The 16846-nt window shown below is 43.9% G+C and overlaps 1 protein-coding gene across 1 annotated transcript in view; it reads right to left on the bottom strand.

The window, feature by feature from the left end:
* SORBS2 (sorbin and SH3 domain containing 2) overlaps nucleotides 1–16846 on the bottom strand; it is a 205575-nt gene that overhangs the window by 133807 nt on the left and 54922 nt on the right. The window lies entirely within an intron of this gene.

The following is a 16846-nucleotide window of genomic DNA, read 5'->3' as shown; positions in this document are numbered from 1 at the left end:
TAAAACTTACTTTGATACACAGTGGCATCTGGATAGATTCGAATACAGAGGCTCCAATGCTGCCCACCTAATATGGGAGGAGCTGGAACTAAGAATAGAACTTTCCTCCAAATGGAAAACAGCTCAGATGGTTAATGCAAATGAGGAATTTCAGTTGTCTTTGAACATAACATAATGCAAAATTATCATCTCACAAATCACTTTCACTTGTACCTATGTATGAAAAATTTATAAAATGTCTTGCCTTGTCATACCTAACTAAGCCTCTTGGTATTTACTGTTTCAGTAGGATTCTCTTTGTCTTTTTTTTATTATTAATTTATTTATTTATTTTTGGCTGTGTTGGGTCTTCGTTGTTGCGCACGGGCTTTACTCTAGTTGCAGCGAGCGGGGCTACTCCTTGTTGCGGTGCGCGGGTTTCTCATTGCGGTGGCTTCTCTTGTTGTGGAGCACGGGCTCTAGGCACGCGGGCTTCAGTACTTGTGGCACACGGGCTCAGTAGTTGTGGCTCACGGGCTCTAGAGCACAGGCTCAATAGTTGTGGCGTGCAGGCTTTGTTGCTCCGTAGCATGTGGGATCTTCCTGGACCAGGGATTGAACCCATGTCCCCTGCATTGGCAGGCAGATTCTTAACCACTGCGCCACCAGGGAAGTCCCATTCTCTTTGTCTTTACACAAAGTCTGATGCAATGACTAAGCACTGACTTTTAGAAAGTGGAATTTCTCTCTCTCTCATTCTGCCTCTGTCTCTGTTTCTGGATGTACTTTCAAATCAGTGTGCAGATGGAGGGCTAAAAGTGTCACACAGATTGTTACTGTAGATCATAGATAATAAATCCCACAGTGTGATATCTGTGCCCTGATATCTGACCTGCTTTCTTGAAAAATATGCACATTTAAAACCCGATTTACAGTTGAGGAAGTCAACATTTTCCTTTTAAAAGTAATATAGGAGTGGAAAATGGAAAGTTCAGTGGAGATTGGTGGTCTTATAAATTGTCTGCATAGGAATAAGTAACTCCGGGGTGTTCTGCAGCTCTCCAAATTCAGAACAATCAAGGGGAGCCATGAAGTTTCAGGAAAACTCATTCCCTTGGAAGAAAATCTCAATATTGTGTGTGGATTGGAAGGGCATCTAAGTGTGACAGAAAGAATGTGAAAAAAGAATGATCTATTCCAAGGATGATCATAGTACTTAGAAAAAAGTAAGTTTCGGGCTTAAAGTTCAAAGTAGACCAAAGTGCATGAGTGATAGTGAGGGGTGGTTAGTCCTCCGGGCTCTGACCTCACTCAGAAATAGCCTGGACCAGGTGGGCCCGTCCTGCCAGTGAGACGTTAGGCCACAGCCCTGCGTGGACCCCACAGAGCAGGTCAGCTGCAAGGATGTGGGAGAGGGTGAGTGCTGAGTCTGGGGTGTGTTTTGAGCTTGTGATACACTTAGGAGCTGCTTCTTGCTCGGAGACCCAGTGCCCAGGAGTGGCGATTGTATGGTGAACTGTGTCTCCAAAACAGTATGTTGAAGGCCTACTCCTGGTACCGATGAAAGAGACCTTGTCTGGAAATAGGGTCTTTGCAGATGTAATCATGTTAGGATGTGGTCAGAGAGGATTAGGGTGGGCCCTAAATGAAATGACTGGTGTCCTTTTAAGGAGAGAGAGATCTGGAGAGAGACAGACACACAAGAAAAAGGAACACCACTGTATGACAATAAAAGCAGAGATGGGAATGATGCTGCCATCAGCCAAGGGATGCCAAGGGTTTCTGGCAACCACCAGCAGCAAGGAAAAGGTCACGAAGGGTTCTTCCCTAGAGCCTTTAGGGGCAGCACGACCCCACTGACACCTTGATTTTGGACTTCTAGCCTTCAAAACTGTGAGACAAGGTATTTCTTTAGTGTTAAGCCACTCAGTTTGTTGCACTTTGTTATGGCAGCCCTAGGAAACAAATACAGTGCCTAGGATACATCCTTTAGGCATCTCTTCTTTTGCAATTCAAGGCTGCAACAATTTGTCCGAAAGGGGTAAAGGAACTACTTAAGTTCGCCCTTTTCAGGGGGTAGATTTGGGTAGATTCCTCCATGATGAGTTAGATGAACACCATATGGTAGAACCAAATCCAGAGAGCATTTGGCCAGGGTGGTGTCAGAAGCAGAGAGAGCCGGCATGCCTGGGCATCGGCAGGTGAAGCAACCTAACTAGACTGAAGAGGCAGGCAGGGACATCCGGAAGCGGGGCCTTGCTGTCCTGTCCACCATTGGAGCCCAGTTGCACCAGGGAAAATTCAACATAAGTAGGTGGCTTGGAGGGCCTTAGAAGTCCTGCCATCAGGGATGCCTGTGGTGATCAGAGCATTCCCTGTGCTCCATGAAGTGTCAGTGAGCAAGAGACATCCAATCACTATAAGAAGTAGGGACCACATGGGCGTGGCTGTAACTGAGAAGAGCAAGATGGGAGGAGTTTTAGGACAAGGATGGGGCCCGGTTATAGATTCCTCACAGTATTCCTAAGACCCCCAGCACAATATTCCACCGTGAAATAAGGCAGAGTCAAGAATTACAAAACCATCGCTCTGGCCTCCCCGCCTCACTTCTTCTCATTTCCCCACTGGCCTCCTGTAAATCCATCAGCTTAAATCAAAGGTGTCTCTGCAGAATCTCAACCGAATTCTGCTGGGACATGATAGGAATGAATGGCAAGGAGAGGCCAGAGTAGCCTCATGTTCTTTGGTGCCCATCATTTTATTTCCTTAACTTCCCTGGTAAATCTTTTTGTTAAAATACATGCACAGATTTCCTCCTGGCCTTGTCAGCCCCAAGCCCAGGCAGCCGCGGTTCCCCGTGAGTACAGCATACCTTCTGAAGAAATGCACCCAGATCAGAATGGTATATGAGTCTGTCCTATTCTGGCTCTAGAAAAGAAACGTTACAGTAAATAGGTGGGTGGGATCGGCTCCACGATCGCGAAACAACCAAAACAGCAATGAAATCAAACTCAGGAAAACTTCACTTTATCATTGTATATATACTTTCTCCTTGACCAAGTTTGATACCTTCTTCTCAAGAAACAGCTGCAAAAAAGAAACTGTGCAAATACTTGTCATTAGTTTTAGTTTGTTACATACCACAGTTCACCACCAGAATTACATAGAATAGGGTAGATTGGGGCTTTTTTTACCCAGGGTGGGTCTCACGTGGGGCTGGAGCAGGCAGTGTGACTTTGGAAGCCCTGATTTGTTTTGCTGATTTATTTTCACTTTCCTTGCCCCTTTTGTTTAAAACAAACTTTCTCTTACAAAGCTTCATTACCACTGATGAGCGTTTTAATAGAATGGAAGTAGGCAGAATAGCAAAGACTATAGTGTTAGTATATTTTATACCCACCATTCCCATCTCCTCTTTGCTTTTCTAGTCCTTCCCAAATCTATGTGGAGATAGGGGAGGCGGGAGATATAAAGGGTAAGAGTGAGGCAGCCTCATTTCTGCAGGATCCAGTCAGCTCTCTGGAGTGTTCTCCCTCTGCGCCCACTGCATGCTCTGCTATCTTCCCTCTACCCACAGCCAACTCATCCTGCAAGGAGACCCCATTAGGTACCCCTCCTCAAAGGATCTTTCCTCGATGTTTCACCAGCTGTTGATCTTTTCTTTCTCTACAATTCAAGTTTCCGTTGCCCAGATGCTTTTCACAAATTGAAAATCACCTCTCGGGGACTGCTCTCTATACCTTGAAGGGGTGCAGTAGCTCATCTGACCATTTAAGGCTCTAAGAGGTGCTAACAGAAGTTGAACACACTCTCCTCTCTCAGGTAAATTCTATTTTAAGCAAGCTATCTGTATTTTTGAAACACAGGATTGATCCTGTGGGCAGGAATTTCAGACCAGCCAGGAAGCAAGGGTCATGGGATGTGGGGAGCTACTTGGGGGCTAGTGAGGACTTGTCAGGGGGCCTCAGATCTTGTCAGGAGGCATTGCCTAGTCAACCTGTTTCAAGGGAAGGCCTTGATTTTAGGGTGAGAAGCAATACCTGTTTCTGCAGATAAATCAATCTTCTCACAGCAATAAGTACTCCCTTTTGACATTCTAGGAGATTTGCTTCAAATGAATCATAGTAAGCTATTTTTTCCCTTCTGGGCAGAATACTATTTGCAGACATCTGCAAATTTGGGAAGAAAGCTTGTTTCCTAAATGGAACCATTCTGACAAGGGAAAAAGGCAAACAGCACGCGCGCGCGCGCACACACACACACACACACACACACGCACACAACCCTCCCCCCAAATCTCTCCAAGTCTTCATTCTGTTTAAACTACCTGTTTCTAAATAATATCTGATGAAACCTCATTAAAAATGCATCTGTTTCTATGTTAAACTTTAGTTAGATCACCATTCCTGGACTATATCTTTAAAGTATTTGTGTGTGTGTGTGTGTGTAATTTTGTCCCCTTCATCTATCATGGATCAAAATAAACGGTTTACCTACAGAAAACTAAAGTTCTGTGCACGTGCCTCGAAGTTCAGGTTATTTAACAGTTGCAATGAACAAATATCTCAAAAAATATTTAGAATTTGATTTTTAATACAATACTAATGTTGCTGAGTTCCCAGCAACACAACTATAGTATCTATCGCAGCCAACATGTGTGTCAAGCTCTTTTCCAAACGTTTATAGTAACTTAGCTAATCCCCGCCCCCCAACGGTAGGGCCATTGACAGGTGCCCAGTTACCCAGGTCCAGGCCGGGGAGGGGTGGGGCTGTGTCTCCCACACAGGCAGGGCTCAGATGTACTCTGCTATGGCTGCATTAAAACTGCCCCATCATAACGGTCCCAAAGGGTTTGCTCATCATGGCTTCTTGAGAGCTTGGATACTGAGTCGATCAAGAGCCATCTCAATAAACTTTGTAGTTGTGTCAGCCTCACCAGTCACTAACCTTCATGCAGCTGCTGTAGTGCAAGTCTGGGTTTGTATGAAACTAAAAGGAAAAGTATGCTTTGCATCTAAGGCAAAAAAGTAGCATATTGGTGTTTTCATTCGAAAGTGAACACTAGCAGAATATACTACCCCAAGATATGCTGCTTTGGTATTATATTCATTATTTTGAGCTGTAGGCACTTGAAAAACAGCAAATGCAGGGAGAGGCTTTCTCTGAACTCCCTTATCTGCCTAAAGACAGATCCTCCAAAAGGAACTCAGTGGTCACAGATCCCCTCTGAGAGTTTCATCAACCGGGAAAGAGGGACTCTTCTCACCGGAGGGGAGACTAGAAGTCAACACCACACCCAGACACATGTTGTCACAAACTATCACCTCCTGTCTATTCTTCTAAGGGTCCATTCATCGTCCTAAATATCATTTACCATCCCCTCAGAGGCCCACATCCCCCCTCCCCTTTCCCTGTGAAGATGGCATTTAAGCCTGAATTCTAAGCCACCTTGGAGAGTTTCTCATCTTTCCCTGTGTATCTCCCACATGTATGAGGTATACATGTTAATAAACTTCTGTTTGTTTTTCTCTTGTTTATCTGTCTTTTATTACAGGAGTCTTAGCTAAGAACTCAGAATGATAGAGGGCAAATTATTGTTCCTCCCCTACAAAAGCCTACCCTTGTCTACGAGTGCCCTGGGACTATTAAGGTCAAACTATATGGAAGTCTGTACATGAAGGAACTGGGTATTCTGGAGGTCATGGAGCAGACCTGGGACTCGGGAGAAATAGGAAGGGAGGGTGAGCTTTAAGGGGAGGTTGAAGCTAATGACATTCAATGACCACAGCACTTGGTTCTGTTTGCTTTAACACAAACTCTGAAAATGAGGCTTCAGACAAAACGCCTTTTGCAAAGGAGCCAAGGCTGACTGGTCACAGCACAGGATTTGTACTGTGGGTGACTCCCAGCCTCCATGAGTTTTCCAGTTGTTTCTGATAATAACAGGGCCACTCTGACACAACCCGCTCAACCCAAGGGTCCTCCAGGACCGGGCTCAAGAGCTGTTCATTCAGAGATGGGTCATCCACACAGTGACCCGCTCTCAGCAGTGACTTGGAATCGGGAACTGAGAGCCCATACTGAGGTAAACTGGAGGGTTCCCCAACAAGAAATCCTCATCCATTTTACCTAACAGTACATGCTTACCTCGCAATACTGTAATTTCTCCCTTTGCTCCCATCGCTAACGTTTTTACTTCAAGTTACAAGTCGAGTAAAGCATAGTAAAAGCGTCTGAGTCCTGGGTCGCTCTTCGCAACCTTCATGAGTCTGAGCTTCTCACCTCATTTACTAAAGGATAGTAACCAGGCTAAGAACTGGCAGCATTCGTTGTTATTGAGATTGCCCACGGTTTCTCCCTTTTCGGCAATTATTTAAGGGCTTTCAAAGCACTGCTTCTTTCACTGTTTTTCAGGGCGAAAGAGAAGGAGAGGTTCATTTTCCAATGATTGTTTTGACTTGGCATTTATACCTAGAATTTCCACTGCTTTCAAGTCTCAGGTTTGGGCCTTAAAGAGGTTTGGTAGGAAGGGCAGTAGCGGCTGACACCCACCCACCCAGGACCGGAGGAGAGAGGAGGTGGAGGGCCCGGGGGACCAGCCAGCAGCCGGGTCTCCCTGCCCGCAATCAGCGCGATCAGCGTCAAGACTTTGCTCCTTTAGAACCTGCGCCTCCCCTAGAATGGCTGTACTGTTTAGGGAGATCTGTGCTGACAATAAGGTGCAATTCAAAAGAAACGAGGTTGTGTTTTTCTTGTTGTTTTCTGTTTTAAAGTTAAGGGTGGGAGAATGGAGGTGAATTCTATCGTTGAAGAATAAAAAATAAGAAAAAACGTAAAACTTTGTCTTCTGAAAGACTCTATAAGAGGGGCTTCCCTGGTGGCGCTAGTGGTTGGGAGTCCGCCTGCCGATGCAGGGGACACGGGTTCGTGCCCCGGTCCGGGAAGATCCCACATGCCGCAGAGCGGCTGGACCCGTGAGCCATGGCCGCTGAGCCTGCACGTCCGGAGCCTGTGCTCCGCAACGGGAGAGGCCCGTCTACCGCACACACAAAAAAAAAAAAAAAAAAAAAAAGAGAGAGAGACTCCATAAGACCCTTGACAGTTTGAAGGTTCTGATTCTGAAGCTTGGGTGGGAAGGTGAGGTACATATGGTACCTTCCCAGCATCGGAGAAAGTAAGGCATCTTTATGAGGATTTACGTTTTACATCGTGGGAGGAATGAAAGGACTTTCCCACAGATAAAGCCAAATCTCCACAAAATCAGGTTCTGTCTGTCGCCTAAAGACCCAGACCTCTTGTTGAACTCAGAGGTAAAATGGGAAAAAAAAAAAATACTGTGAAGTTTCCGTTCAATAAACAAACATTTCCACTCTCCAGTCAGCAGATAGAAACACTCTTTGTTGACTTTAAATACAAGACCAAAACAGCACAAGGGCTTACTAGTTTAGAAGAGATCGTTTTCTAGTTGCTTAATCATCTCAATGAAACTGCTTTAGGGAATACAACACACTAGAGGACAAAAAGCATTGGAGAGAGAAAAGCTATGGCGTTAAGAAGGAATGGTAATAGCACATTTTTTGTGATTTCCATGCCTTCTTCTCCAGCATCTGCCTACGCTTCTAATCCAATCAGGGCAGCTTGTTTGTATGCAGCTTTTAGCAGACACAGATTCTCCTCCGACCCTGGAAGAACACTTGATCCACATTGGAAGCAATTTTCGTGTAAATGATTGTGCTGTTAACCTCTGAGGGTCATTCCGATATTTTCTGAGAAACTGGCTGCTTTAACTTCTTTCTCAGAATGCCGTGTGTTTCATGTGGGGTCAGGGCAGATGACAGCTTAGGCATTCCAACAGGAGTGGACTTAATGGAACTAATCCCCGTCAGGGGATGGGAAGTGATGGGACTCATAAACCCATTCCAGACGAGGATTTTCCTTCTTCCCTAACAGAAAGGCAAAACACGCTGTGTGGTTTTGCAACTGGTCAAGCTGGGAAATATTTTTAAGCTTTCTGCTTTGCCAAGTGTTTCAGGAAAAAAAAAACTATTTTCTTTCTCTTTCCTGCCAAAAAATGTTCCCCCTTAAATATTTTTTCCCATATCTGGCTACATGTCCAGGATTTCTTCTTTTCTAAGAATAAATAGTTTTTCTGGAGTTAAAAATGCCACTTGCTCTATCAGATTAAATGTCTCTTTGTATAGAAAAAGCATTTGAAACATTCCATCAGTGGGTCTAAGGAAAGATCCTTACTTAACTTGATTTTGTTCAATTAATTTTGATTAAATTTTTGGTCTTTTAATTCTTTTTGTGACCCTCAGTGGAATGTTCAGGCTTGTTTTATAACACTTCCATTTCTACTTTTTCTCTCACTGCCCTCATACTATTCCCTTTTACCAGAAAACAGTAAACATGAATTAATTTCTGTCTTTGACCAAAATAATACCTCGGAAACGATACCAATGCAAGGGCACCCTCTGGGTTCCATTCTCTATTTTCATACTTAGCTGGAGTTAGAAGCGTTCAGCTGTCAGGGTTTCAAGAACTCTAGCATTAAAAAAGTGCGAACTTGCAAATTAGCTGTCAAGTTTAATAGAAGGTGAATAATACAGCCCAGAGCTGACTTGTTTCCATTCCTGGTGTCCTATTGATCTTGCTGTTAGGTAAAGCACAGACACACAGGAACACTGAAAAATAGCAATTCACATGGCTTGGTTTGGTATTTTCTTTTTTATCAGCTGAGAATGGCAGTTACATTCGCAAAGTCAAAAAGTTGAATAGTGTTAGAGTTGAGAATAGAGGACAAAGTAAAAACAAGCTTGAAAAAGCAATAATAGCTATACACCTGAAATGTGATAAATATTCATAGAGAAATAAAGAACATTAGCTTTCATAAAACCACAAACGACCTGATGAAATACACTACAGATTTCAAGCTTAACATTGGGCAACAAATATGGTCATTTGTTACTGACATTTAACGAATTATTCTGCGTAAATCTACTGTAAGCAGAAAGCATTCTAGGTTGACATATAATGTTATTGCTAGTTAGCTAGTTAATTTTTAAAATCTCTTTGTGTTCATTACTGTGTGAGGGTGTGTGAGAGTGTTTGGTATGGGGGAAGGGCCTTATGGTCCTTTGTAAATGGTTCTCTCTAAATTTCCTTGTTTGCAAATCTTTATCACTCTTTTTAAAGTCTAAAAATGCAAGCCTATTCTATTTGGAGACCATATAAAGATGAGGATATGCAAACATTTAAGAGAGAGCACAAGACAATATGATTCTGAAAATCACAAAGCTGCTTCAGAATAAACTAAGGTTCCCTCAGAGGTTAATGATATACTGAGAAACTGGAGGATGCAGCAAATTATTTCGCTCGTCTTCAAATCCACTGTCGTCCTGCCGCCAACTGTACCAAATAAAATTTCCATCCCTATTCCATCTTATCACATGGCCATTTCCCCTCATGCATGGGGAATTCGTTATTTATATTTTGAAAAAAACAGCCATCTCAAAACACTTACGTTTTGTTGAACTAGGTCTCCCATGGCAAAGGATAAAACCCAACTCAGCGAGCCTGCTTCTTAGGAACGGCAAATCAGCATGGTGATGCACCCAAGCCAGAAAGAATACCCTTCATTTGCTGCAGTTGGTTTAGTATCAGTGCTATAAAAAATAGATGATGGAAAACCGGAGCCCTTGACAGAAATACAAGTCTGCTGTGTGTGGCTTCTGCAGGACGAGCAGAGCACAGTGTCGGTCTTGCCTATACATCGAACTTGGACTTCGCCTGTGCTGGTCAGCAGACGCACGTGCACAGGGTACTCATCAGGGCATCAGCGTTGTGGGCATGGCAGCGCCTGCTTCCTTTACATAAATGACAGAGAGCTATAAGCATATGCACCCCTGCAAGGAGTCAACGGGCACAGAAACTTCAACCTATGGAATATCACTGTGGGGTGTGCGGGCCAAGTTATTTACGGTGCTTGGGTTTTCCTCTTTGCTTTTGCAAAAAGGTACTTTCAAACACAAGAATGATCTGTGGCTTTGGCATAAGGAAAGCTGGAAGTCAGTGAAGTAAAGTCCTGAAGGTCAGCTCACCTGCGCTGCAGCATGCAGTGATGCTGAGAGGCCAGAAATGCAAAAGAAGCACCTCAGACCAGTTCTCACTGCAAGTACTGGTCACGTACTGGTCCCGTGGCACAGAAATGGAGCCCAAAAATGTGTAGAGAAAGTCTAACTAAAAATTGCCAAATTAGGACCTGTGGTCTGTGCCTTGCCTGAATATGACAAGGTCTATGAGTATAAGACATGAAAGAGAAACGTGGTCTGAAAACTTTAACATTATTTAAGAGGAGTCAACAAGGAAAAAGGCAGAGTGAGAAATAGAGAGAAAAGCATGAAAAATGCCTTTCATTTCTCCAGTCCTGTCACTGCTTTAGAACCAGGCTCGCACCTGAGACCCACCCCCCTTCTTACCTTCATTATGCACCCTTGCTTTTGTGGCCCTGATTGGATACTGCACTAGACGCTAGCTACACAAAGCAAACTAAAAATACACTTTTGTTTTTGTTATCTGCTTTATTTCTGGTCCTTTCCGTTGGACTAAGCCAGCCACAAATCATACAGTGGCCAGCATACAAGAGCAAACTTGAATGCTTGATTTTCGAGGTGATTATTAAGATGCTCACCACCTCCCACCCCACCCAGTCCTCCCTGCGTTGTGGTCTGTACCGGCTCGTCTTATCTCCTGCCTTGAAGAACTGCTCCAGTCTGATGCAGTCTCTAGTCCCTCCAACGTTGGCGGCCTTCCAGATGCCCCCCCTTGCCTTTCTCGGGAATTGGTATCCCAGCCCCCTTGCATTCTTTCTGATTTAACTTGCCCCACTGGCTTCTTTATTCTGCTCATTCTTGGGGAAGAAAACAATTTCTAGTTCTTGGGGGCCAGCCCTGGCTCCAAGAGTTTGGGTGTGGGATTCAAGCAACCCTTGAGAATCTTATCTTTCAAGCCCGCCAGCTGGCATTTTAGGGCAACTCAATTCCTAAAGCAAGCAGTGATTAAAAATAAAACAAAACCCACCTGATGTAAAGGTGGTACCAGTACACATCAGGAAGACTGTCTGTGGAGACAGACTGCCTGGCTTTGTATCTTGTTCTCCCCATAGATTGGCCACTTAACTTTGCATGTCGAAAAATGGGAATAATAATAGTACCTGCTTTATAGGCTGCTCTTTCACTCACTCATCCATTTGTTCATTCCTTCAGTGAAGATGTATTGAGTACCTACGACCCCCCAGGCAAAAGGAATCCAGAAGACTCCAGATCAGCGTCCATGCCCTCATGGAGTTTATATCCCAGTGCAATTTACTTCCCGGGTTGTATAAGATAATCCACCAAAACAGCTCACCATAGTGTCTTTGACATAGAAAATACTCAAGAGTTGTTAGCTATTATTATAACAACAAACTTTTTAGCAAAGGTTTAAAATCGGAAATAGAGATATATCTGCTATAGTAAAAAGGAGAGAAAATATAGGGAAATCAGGAGAGAGGAATGTTCACTAAAGGCATTCATGAATCTGGCATTAAGTAGATTCTGAGTGTTTCCTAATCCGTGAGCTGTGCTATAGGATAGGGTGTTACACAGCTGGGAACTTGTACTTATAAAGCCCCTACCTGTGCGCACACCATATGACCCCGCACCCAGCCGCATAGCCTGCAGCATGTGTTGGTGCCCCCTTAACTCTACAGGGCCGTGGGCAGCATGGCAACAAGTAGCCATGAGCCCTCTGGGCATAGTTGGTACCAGCTGCATTTTTCTGAGGAGGGATCTCTTTTACACCCATCTACAAAATTGCACCCTAGATCTGAACCTCAGATCTCAAGATCATACGGTGGGTAAGACTGAGGTTTTGTACTGTTACTCTTTATTAGATACACTTTCTTTTTAAAGTGTATCTTAACCATATTTTTACAATCACTTTCATTTCTTATTGCTTTTTCGTAGCATCCTAGTGAGCAGGCTTGTTTTACAATCTGCTACTTAGCGGAAATTTTCGATAAGTCATTTGACCTCCCTTAATTTCGGCACAGCGTGAAAACCTAGAGCGTTGAACTCACTCTGTCTCGTGTACCCACTGGATTCCTGATATCACTGCTGATTTTGCGAAGGCTGCTCACCTTGCTCCCTGCCTGCTACTTAGCTAGGATGCTGAAGACCAGGACCAATTACAGGCTGTGAGTCTTGTAATTGTTTCTTCCACATCGTCCTTCAGGCCTGAGGATGAAGTGAAGACATATATCTAAAAAGTGTGCTATGCAATGATTTATTGCCTCCTTTCAGTATGTACCCCCAGTAGCTGAGAACTCTGTTTCTTTACTTCTTAATCTACTCAGTTTCCTTGCCTTCCCCTCTCCCACTCCCACAAGTTCCATGTTAGAGAGGGTTCAGGTATCAAATGGGTGGTCAGACAAGGCAAACTTAAGATTCTTTGTATTATTTGTGTTATTTCTCTTCCACCTCCTAATTCTTCTTCCTCTTCCTCTCTTACTCCTCTCCTTCTTTTTATTTTTTTTGTTTTTCTGTCTCCCACTTTTGCTTCCTATGGGTTCACATGGCTGGATACTATCGTAACCATACAGTGACACTATGATCATGTCAGTGCAGGTGGTTTCCAAAGAGTATACCCCATCGTGTAAGTTACTGTATTCCTGTAGGATTTGGAAACCTAGTAGTTTCAGGCAGCCTTTTTTCCAGGATCCCCAAGAACACTTGGTGGGTATGGAATCCAGTTTCTTGTATCAGTCAATCAGTGTCTTACCCTATCTAGAGTGTACTCTGATATATTTAGTAGAAAACCAGCTTAATACTTGAGGAGAATTTAAATATTATTTTCACAGGTAAAAAACAAAGTAGCAGCAGACAGATGGCGTTTCTCTTTTCGGTTCTCTTTAGATGTATGTTTTATTTTTAGGCATAGACTGCCCCCAGCACCCACACACGGTTTGAAGACACCAACTCAGGTGCCTCAAGAGTGCCTATGATGAAAACCTGTTTCATCCATCTCTTTGGTTTCTATCCCCTGGCCATGACTCTGGCTGACGCTTTGGCCTTCCTGAAAAGTGGGGCAGCCCCAGCTGTCACAAATAAGTCTTCCAGATCATATTTTTAGTTCTCTCCACTCATCAGCAAAACCTCAAGTCTATCTTCCTACATTATAAACTATGGGAAAGGCAGCAGAGGGAGAAATCACAGAAGGAATAACAAAATGACAGATGGGGAAGAACAGCAAGTGACTTTTCATCAGGGTCACCTTCAGGTAAGATTTACAGGAGAGAATGTTTTCTCTACACTTAAGTGGCTTGAAAAGTTATAGAAAGATGATTCCCTAGTGACATAATTCAAACACATTTAGTTGTTTCTGAAAAGTCCTCCACTGACATCACCATCAGGCATGTTTTTAGGGATGTTTTTCAGAACTGTGATGGGTCCACATGGCCTCTTTTACCTGATTCGAGTTGCTTAAGTGGGAATGGAAGCTGTGGTTACAGGCTGGAACAAACTGTGACAAGCTATGACAAGCTAAGTTCATCCTGGATTGATGGACGGTTAGGAATGCCTGGTAAAATATTCCTGTGTGGGGAGATTTTCTTTCCTCATCAACCAGACTGTCTCCTAAACTAGTTGCAGCCTGTAGGCTTTAAGCTAAAAGGAAGGGATGCACCTTTTTGTGTTGCAGTAATGTGAATTTATCGCATGTGTTTGGATGTGAGCTCAAACAGGCTTTCGATGATCTATCTGATAGGAAAGGCCTGGAGGGTGGTAGTTAATGGGCAGTGTGTTCAGTAAGAGCCCCATAGAAGAGAGAGCATTCTGTCCTCTCTCAGGGACAGCCAGAGGTACCAGACTGTGCCATTGCTGGTCCCTTGCTGGTCCCTACCTGGGCCCCAGACGGTGAGTTAGACTCAGGTGATCAGGACAATGGCTTTCCCCTGTCCTTTCCCAGCATGCACTGCTCCATGCCTGGAGGGGGAAAGATGTGGTCTCTGCCACCTCCTGGACCAGGGATCCTTGCCTTTCTCCCCAGTTTGGTCTAAGATGTTGTAAGAGCTGGTAACAAAGTTTTCTTCTCTTCGAGGCACACTTTGTGAGTTCTGGGGCGGTCCACTCTGAGGTAGAGAGGGCTGCTCTTGGTGACACTGTGGAACTGGGAAATTAGTGTCAACCCTACAACATCCAAGCATGTGGCCTTGGCCTCTTCAGTGATGACTGGGCTCCAACGAAGTGAACTGTGGCCCAGGGCCTCAGGGTGTGAAGCAGGGATACTGGGAATGACTGGCTAGGTTTTCAGGACCTCATACGAATCCTTCATGAATCCCACCCGAGGCCGCTTAGTCATTCAGGGAAGCTATTTTTAATCATGCTGGCTTTGATTTTTAATCATGCTGGCTTTGAATTTGTTCTTGAACATATTTTCAGAGTTTAGCGTTCATCAGTATTACCCTTCTGTATTGACGTTTGCTTCTGGGGTTTGAAGTAAAGTGAGATGGGCAGCAGGGCGCTGAAACCGCTTAAGGACTGGTACAGTCTCCCTGCACATTAAAGCAAGAGCGCCCTCCACAGCCAGTCCAGGCTATCAAGGCAGGGCCCCAGGGGCAACTTTAAGGAGCTAATAACGGGTGGGAGAGACTTATCATGGATTTTGTATCCGCAGTTTTGATATTAGTGACATTTGAAGCGTAAAGTCGATTTGTTCACCACCTCAAAGTAATTTTCTGATCCTATTAGATCTTGTTAGTGAATTGATTCATCAGTTTTTTGTAATCCAAGTAACACACTGAAAAATGATAGGCAAACCTGGCTTATTATTAGAGCTGGTTCACCTTTTACCTTTGGCAACTATAGGATTTCCCTGGGCTGTTTCTGGAGCCTAATTTATTGATGAGCTCCTGTGCCCTACTGCAAGAAGCAGCATCTTTCCACCTGAAGAAATAAGGGGTGGAGCCCTCATTTCTTGGAAGAGAACCTGAGGAAGAATGAGAGAGAATTCCAAGCTGAGATGGTGTTCTTTTCTCAGAGGGGAGCAAAAACCAAAAAGATGTTTAGAAGTATGGCTCTGCTTGCTGTGGTTATGGCTTTAAAAAAAATGCATATTTAGGAAACTTTGAGCAAGACTCTTTAAATAAAACTGATCCTTGATAAAGCCATGGAATTCCACAGTCACCAGTAGGGATCAGCCACCACTGCCATTAATCAACCTCTGGTGGTGGTGCTGAGAGGAACACTGAAACAGTGCATTATGGGAGTGACCCTAGCGCCACAGCCAGGAGGCAAGACGGCGTGATGTTGCCAAGAGCAAAGGGCTCCCAGGAACTGCCCCTGCTCTGAGCCACCTCTGGGAACAGAGGAGATTTAATTGCTCTGAGCTTCCTGCCTTGCTGATACCCCACCGAGAGTCAGCCTTGAGGGAGACAGAGACAGAGCCCTCACGTTGTATTAAGCACCAACAAGAAAGAAGAAAAAAGACATTTTTTTTTTCATCTGAAATCTTGATGGGATTGGATATCAGAGCTAATTATATACCAATGAATTAATCACATGGACCTCTGATTCCTGGCCATTCTGGGTCAGAATTACGGAGACAAATGTGTGAAGTTGTGTAACCTTAAGGTAAATGGACTTTTAGGCCAGTGGAATTTCAGGAAGGGAAGAAACTGGGAAGATAAGTTAGTTAACATATGCGTTAAAATATAAGGAAATAATTTTGGAGATGTTGCCGAGGCAAAAGCAGGATGGGGCAGAGTGGACTCGTTTGCCAGGAGTTTACAGATCTAATGGAAGCCTTCCTGTTGCCCGTGTAGACAAAACAAATACAGAAATGGACATCAAAACCTTTGATGCAACCCAAAAAAGAAACTCCATATCTACCCAGCATATACCCATTAAGCTCCTTATAAACAAAAAATGAGAAGCTATTTTGGGGGGATTGTTGCTCACCTGCTGCCCCAACTGGGTGCTATGGCTTCATTTACTGTCTACAAACACTGGTTGAGCTGGGTGCTAAGTGTATTCAATGGGGAACTAGTAAACTGTTCACATGTAACCATTTATACGGCTACTTGCAAATACCTCCCTTTAATCCTATCACCATAGTATTGAGAGATTCCCTGTCACAGGGGACCAATCTCGATGTTGGAGTGTCACACAAACCCAGGTTAGAGTCCCTGCTCTGCCACTCACTAGCCTTGGGACTTTCAGAAAGTTTAACTCTTCTGAAGCTCTCCCTCGTGTAAATGAAAAGGATGATACAAAGTATCATTCTAAGTGTCAACTGTGTATATCAAATATATACAAATTATAAAATCCAGCTTCATTTCATCACCATCAAACTGTGGGTTTAAATTTCCTCATCATCCCAGCAATACTGTCTCTTTCCCACTGGAAAATATCAAGAACGTAGAGCACGTCTGCGTTCAGAATCGAATCATATATTTGAAAAGGATCTCGAAAATTCAAAAGCAGCATATTACCCGTCATAACCTAATAGCTAAGATGACCAGCGCACACTGTCCCAATCACACGGCACAATAGAAAGCTGCAGAGTGGACCAGGGGCTGCCGTGGAGGCCCCAACATTTGATCTTTATTGGAGTTTACTGATAAAGTTGGTGCACTCTTTGCATAGTCATTTTGTACCATGTGGAAAATAAATGAACTAATTCCAAAGTAACAAACAAGCCCCACTTTCACCAACATTTCCTGAGTCACTCATTTGAGAATGAAATGCTCCCTCTTCATGGAGTGAGTAGTGCTAAAGAGTGACAGAGAACTTGAATGAGAAAACGTGGCCCCTAACTTTGTCTTTTGGTT

The sequence above is a fragment of the Phocoena phocoena genome, chromosome 21, assembly GCF_963924675.1.
Source record: "Phocoena phocoena chromosome 21, mPhoPho1.1, whole genome shotgun sequence".
Classification (NCBI taxonomy): Eukaryota; Metazoa; Chordata; class Mammalia; order Artiodactyla; family Phocoenidae; genus Phocoena; species Phocoena phocoena.
Note: the sequence above shows the minus strand (reverse complement) of the source record. Positions and strands in the feature narration are given on the sequence as shown.